Consider the following 6,655-nt stretch of genomic DNA (forward strand, 5'->3'; position numbering starts at 1 on the left):
CCCCCCCCCCCCCCCCCCTCTTTTAACTTGTGGGCACAAGCTCATCATTTGCAGCAGCAGGAAAGACTGGTTAGGGCTCTGGAGGAATCCTGCCTGGGGGTGGGGGCTGGTTCAAGAGCATCATCAGAGAGCTCTCAGCAGGCCCACACATCCTGGAAATGCTGACTCACGATATGAGGCCTGGAAGGCCGCAGAGGGTCCCCTAGCCCATCCCCACTTTCCTTTTGCATATAGAGAACTTTAGGTCCTGCTGAAGGAAAGGGTCTGCTCCAAGGCACATGGCAAGGTGGGCAGTGCCACCAGAAGCAAAACTCGAGGAGAGGCAGAGAGACGAGAGCAGAGCAACACTGGAGCGTCCCCAGGGGCTGCCCTTGGGGCTCCTCACCTGGAGCTCCAAGGGCAGAGAGAAGTGGGGGATCTTGCCAGAACCCTTCTCAGCCCCAGGGTGGGTGACTTGCCAGTAGCAACTGTCCTGGTCAAGCCCCTGCCCTCCACGTCCGGCCTACAGGCTCTCGGCTTTCCCACGGCTGCTGCACCAATCATTACAAATGGAATGGCTTAAAACGACACCAATTCATTATCCTACAGGGTTGTGTTGTTTGGTTTTTTTTTAAGATTTTATTTCTTTATTTGAGAGAGTGAACAGGGGGAGGAGCAGAGGGGAAGGGAGAAGCAGACTCCTCGCTGGGTGCGGAGCCCCACTTGGGGCTCCAACCCAGGACCCTGAGATCATGACCTGAGCCAAAACCGAGAGTTGGATGCTCACCCGACTGCTCCCCAGGCCCCCCATCCTATGGTTTTTGAGGTCACTAGTTTGAAGTGGGCCTTCCTGGGCTAAGTTCAAGGTATCGGCAGGTCGGTGTTCTTTCAGGAGAATCAAAGGGAGAATCCATTTCCATACCTTTCCAGGCTGTCTGCGTCCCATGCCCACTGGTGACCTCCTTGCAGCCAGCAAGTGCATCACTTGGACCACTGCTTCCATCACCTCATCTCCTTTCCTGACACTCCCGCCTCCCTCTTCCATCCTCTGAAGCCCCTTGTGATTATGGGAGGCCCTGGATCATCCAGGATACTCCCCCATCTCAAGGGCCTTAACTTAATCACATCTGCAAAATCTCTTTAGCCCTGTGAAGTAACACGTTCAGGAGCTCCAGGGATTAGGACATGGGCATCTTGGGGGAGGAGGGGGGAGGAGGGCATTATTTTGCCTTCCACAGGCTCCAGACCTGGGTCCTGGCTCCCAGCCAAGGAGCGAGGCAGACACTTTAGCTCCACAGTACATCAGCACTTGGCAGTAATGGCTTTGTCTCCATTTGTCAGCGAGCTCTGAGACCCACAGTGTCATTGGAAGGATGAGGTCCGGAGCAATAAAAGAAACAAAAATACTGAAGGACTCAGGGATGCAGGGCAGAGGGACGGGGACCCTCCAGCCACCCTGTAGCCCCCAGAGCCGCGTGCAGCACAGTCGGATTCTGCTTAGCCGCTCTGGCCACACCGACATTCAAGTGTGCCTCTCCCTCATCCCGAGAAGTATCAGAGCTTCCCCATCCCTGGACTCCTCTTTCCCATCTGAACAAACTGCTTTCATCGACGCTCTGTCAACCCTCATAGCAGCCCTGCAAGGAAGTATTATCAGCCTTTTTTTAAAAAAAGATTTTATTTATTCATTTGAGAGACAGAGAGCGAGCACGAGCTGGGGGAGGAGCAGAGGAAGGGGGAGAAGCAGGCTCCCCGCTGAGCAGGGAGCCCCAAGCAGGGCTCGATACCAGGACCCTGGGATCATGACCTGAGCCGAGATGCTTAAGCAGATGCTTAACCGAGCCACTCAGGCACCCCGATTATCATCTTTTTTTACAGACAGGGAAAACAGGCGCAGAGAGGGACACTGATTTGTCCAACTCCATGGACCCACGACTAGAACCTAACAGTTTTGTTTTGTTTTGTTTTAAGTAAGCTCTATGCCCACCGTGGGGCTTGAACTCACAACCCTGAGTTCAAAAAGTCACCGAGACAGCCAGGTGCTCTCTTCTAAAACCTAAGATTTCGATGCCCCTTAATACTGGTCACCAACGTGTCCAGTGCTCCCCTTCCTGGCACATGGTAGATTTGCACTTCCCTGCCCTCTTGAAGTGAGGCATGGCCCTATGACATGCTCTGGACAGTGAAACGTGAGTGGAAGTACCCCCTCAGATAGGAGCCCTCAAGGACCTGAGCACGGTTTGCCAAATTCCTTCCTACGAGGTGACCACTGATGTTCCAGGCGGTAGAGGGTCCATCAACCTGTGTCCCCGAGTGAGGGTCACCTGGACCAAAACCTCTGTTGGCTCACCATGGACTTAGAGCGAGTGGAAAATAAATCTTTGTTATTGTGAACGAGAGTGGGCGTTGTTTATCGGAGCAACCTAACCTAGACCATCCTGTCTACATACTCAGACTCCTCCATTTTTCTGCACTGTGGGGTTTATCTGAAGCCTTTTTTCCAGCCAGTTATCAAGGCTAGTGCTGTCAAGTTGTTATGGCTGTGTTGTGGGGTACATTTTGGTATTCTGTGGGCTAGGGCCTGCCGGACTGGGAGCACACAGATAAATAAGACAGGGCTTTTGCCCTTGAGAAACTCATATAATAATTGCTTGCTGACTTGCTGTCCCTGAGTAGGACAGGCTTTCCTGAAACTCAGCCTGTCCCACTCAGAACTTTGTCACCTCCACCTAAACCTGGGTTTCCCTGTTTGGTAAGTAGCACTACCAACCACTAGCCTAAGCCAGGAACCTGGGTGTTATCCCCAGCCATCCCCACCCCCCAAAACTAATTAGTCACCAAACATTACTGATTCCATCTCCCAACCCTTGCTGGAATCTGTTCACTTCTCCCCACCCTACATTTCTCACCATGCCTTCTTCACTGGCTCCCTGTCTCCAGCCCATTCCCCACACCACAACAACAGCGAGATGTTTACAAAGCCCAATGCTGTCACTGCCCTGCTCAAACCCCTCCCATGGCTCCCCAGTGCTCTTCCTCAACTCCTTAGCTCAATTCGCAAGGTCCTGTCCAGCCTGGCTCTGCCTGTGTTTCCAGCATCATCTCTTGCCACTTGCTGCCAGATTCTCACCAGGCTGAACTACTTTCAATTCCTCTAATGTCTGGGCTCCCTTCCCACCGGGCCTCTGCACATGCTGTTCTCTCTGCCTAGGATACACGTCACCCTCTTCCCTCCTTCCCCTGAGTCAACTCGTATTTAGCCTCGTGTCTTAGCTTTCCTTTTCTCCAGAAAGCCCTCTCCGATACCTCCTCCTCCCGGTCTGGGCTAGACACAGCCAGCCTCATAGCCTGTACCTCCCTGGGGACAGCATTCAGCCCTGCTGAGATTGCTGACTTGGCTATCTCTTCTACTAGCTCAGGGGGCCTTTGAGGACTGTGGCTGGAGCTGTCATGCTCAACTTGGTGCACAGGACTCCACATACAGCAGCTGCTCAAATAATATTTGTTGGGTGAGTGAAAGACATGAGCAAATATTTCTGGAGCACCTGTGTACTAGGCCAAGCACAGTGCCAAACACAGCGCCCAGAGCAAGAAGAGGCCTGGAGCAGCTTCCTGTTTGCAAGGTGCAGAGATTACCTTCAAGAGGAGAAGAGACCAATGATAAGCCCCTGAGCATATCCATAGTCAGAGAAGTTGAGCTAGTGATTCATGCTCTAAAGAGCATAAAGTGGGTGTGAGGCAGGGACTGGGTGGTCAGAAAAGGTCCCCAATGAGGTGAGGCTTGAGTTGGGCCTCAGTAATGAGAGGGAGGTGGCCACGAACATTTTGGCCACAGAAAGTTTTGGGGAGGAACATTCTAAGTCCTTCAGTGGGGATTTAGCCTGGCCTGCAGAAGGGCCATATGGCTCAGGGCTTTCTAGGCTGTGGGGAGAAGTTTTATTCTAAGGGCAATGGGAATCCATTGGAAAATGAATGATACACGTGCCCCAGATGTCAGCCTCTTGACTATCTTCCACCTCTTTCAACTTGCTGAATGCTCTGTGCCTCTTAAAATTTTCTTAAAAGGACCCAGCCACCGGGGCGCCTGGGTGGTTCAGCTGGTTGAGCGTCTGACTCTTTGTTTTGGCTCAGGTCATGATCTCAAAGTCTTGAGATCAAGCTCGGGCTCCAGGCTGAGTGTGAAGCCTGCTTGGGATTCTCTCTATCCCTCTGCCCCACACTGGCACTCTCTTAAAAAAAAAAAAAAAAAGGATCCAGGTGCTATCTCCCATTATAGTAGGATACCCAGCATCCCTACCAAAAACGGCAGGAATTCTTCAGGAGCTTAGATTCTGCCAAGAACTCCTGACTTTGATTGCTTTCTTTCTTTCTTTTTGAGATTTATTCATTTATTTGAGAGAAAGAGAGCGCATGAGAGGGAGAGGGGCAGGGAGAGAGAGAATTTTAAGCAGACTCCGCGCAGAGTTTGGAGCCCTACGTGGAGCTTGATCCCACAGCTGTGAGATCGTGACCTGAGCTGAAACCAAGGTTCGGACGTTCAACGGACTGAGCCACCCAGACACCTGACTTTCTGAATCTTTCATCTGCTTTGGCCTCCCCTGTAACTCTCCTTTCTCCTGTTCACGAACTAAGCCCTTCATTCCTGGTTTCACCAATTCCAGGCTGTGCCTATACCACACTTGGCTGATGATTTGGAGCAAGGGCCCAATGAATAGCTGAAAATTGAAAACTAGATACCTTGTTTTTACAAAGCCCTTATATATTCATAAGCACCACCGCCGCCGCCGCCCCCCACGCACACACATTCACATTTCCAGATAGTTCTCACTCATTTTTCTCTGTTCTAGCTCTAACAGCCTGTGTCAGTGCTGGGACCCTCCCTTTCTCCCTATTAGCTCTTTCCTTCTCCTCCCTGTTTTGCAAGCACTCTGACTATCACTTTTGTGCTCATTGCTTTTTTGTTTTTCTTTCTTTCTTTCTTTCTTTCTTTCTTTCTTTCTTTCTTTCTTTCTTCTTTTTAAGATTTTTGTTTGTTTATTTGAGAGAGAGAGAGAAAGAGAGCACAAGCAGGGGGAGCAGCAGAGAGAGAGAGAGAAGCAGGCTCCCCAATGAGCAGAGCGCCCGATGTGGGGCTCGATCCCAGGACTATGGGATCATGACCTGAGCTGAAGGCAGAGGCTTAATCAACTGAGCCACCCAAGTGTCCCCTTTTTTTTCTTTTTAAATAACAGTTTTATTGAGCTAAAATTCTCATATCATAAACTTCTCCCCTTTTGGAGTATACAGCTCAGTGGTTTTTTTAGTATATTTGCAGGGTTGTGCAACCATCACCACTACCTAATTCCAGAACATTTCATCTCCCCTCCCCCAAAAACCCCTTATACACATTAGCTGGCACTCCTCATTCCCCTTCCCCCAGCTCCTGGCAACCACTAATCTACTTTCTGTCTCAGTGGATTTGCCTGCTCTGGATATTTCATAGACAAGGAGTCATGCAATATGTGGCCTTTCGTGTCTGGCTTCTATCACTTAGAATAATATTCACTTAGAATAATGTTTTCAACGTTCATCTGCGTTATAACATACACGTTCATCTGCGTTCTAACATACATCAGGACGTCATTCCTTTTTCTGGTGAAATAATATTCCTTTGTACGGATGCGATCAATTGTGTTTATCCATTCATCTGTTGATGGATACTTGGGCTGTTTGTACCTTCTGGCAATTATGACTAATGCTGCTATGAACACTGGCGTACGAGTATCTGAGAATTTTTTAATTCTCTTGGATATGTACCTAGGAAGAGAATTCCTGAGTCATGCGGTAATTCCACCTTTGACATTTTGAAGAACCACCGGATAATTGTCCGCAGTGGCTGCACAATCTCACATTCCCACCCGCAGTGCACCTGGGTTCCAACTCTCCACATCCTTGCTAACTCTTACTGTTCCCTCCCTATTAAAAAAAAAGAAGAAAGAAAAAGAAACAAAAACAAAAACAAACCAAAAAATTTTTTAGCCATCCCAGTGGTTGTGAAGTGGTATCTCCTGGTTTTGATTTGCATCTTTTTTCTTCTTCAAATTTTTATTTAAATTCCAGTTAGTTAACATACAGTGCAGTATTGGTTCCAGGAACCGAGTTCAGGGGTTCTTCATTTACATACAACACCCTGGGCTCATCTTACCAAGTGCCCTCCTTAATACCCATTCCCCATCCAGCCCATCCCCCACCTCATTTGCATCTTCTTAAAGACTGATTATGTTGAGTATCTTCCTTTGTTCGTATTGCCTATTCATTGGCTATTTATGTATCTTCTTTGGAGAAGTGTTTATTCCAGGCCTTTGCCCGTTTTTCAATTGGGTTCTTGCTCATTTCTTAGGCAGAACTGTCTAGCTATCCTGTCTACTGCCTAGTCTTCAAGACTAGCTTTCCAAAATAGCCCTTTTTCGTTTTCCTAATCAAAGCTGGCTCTCCTAATTGGAATTTTGCTGCCTCCCACGAATCTATGTCATTTTGCCTCATTTCACCATCACAACCTGAGATGAAAGTGAAATCCTTCTCTGATTTTACCGGAGTATTTAGGGATTGGCCAAGATCACATATCTGGTTAACTAGGGGAAGGGATTTGCACCCAGAGCAAACTCCCAAAAGCCCCACGCCGCTCCTACTAACTAGC

This window comes from Ailuropoda melanoleuca, chromosome 10 (genome assembly GCF_002007445.2).
Source record: "Ailuropoda melanoleuca isolate Jingjing chromosome 10, ASM200744v2, whole genome shotgun sequence".
Classification (NCBI taxonomy): domain Eukaryota; kingdom Metazoa; phylum Chordata; class Mammalia; order Carnivora; family Ursidae; genus Ailuropoda; species Ailuropoda melanoleuca.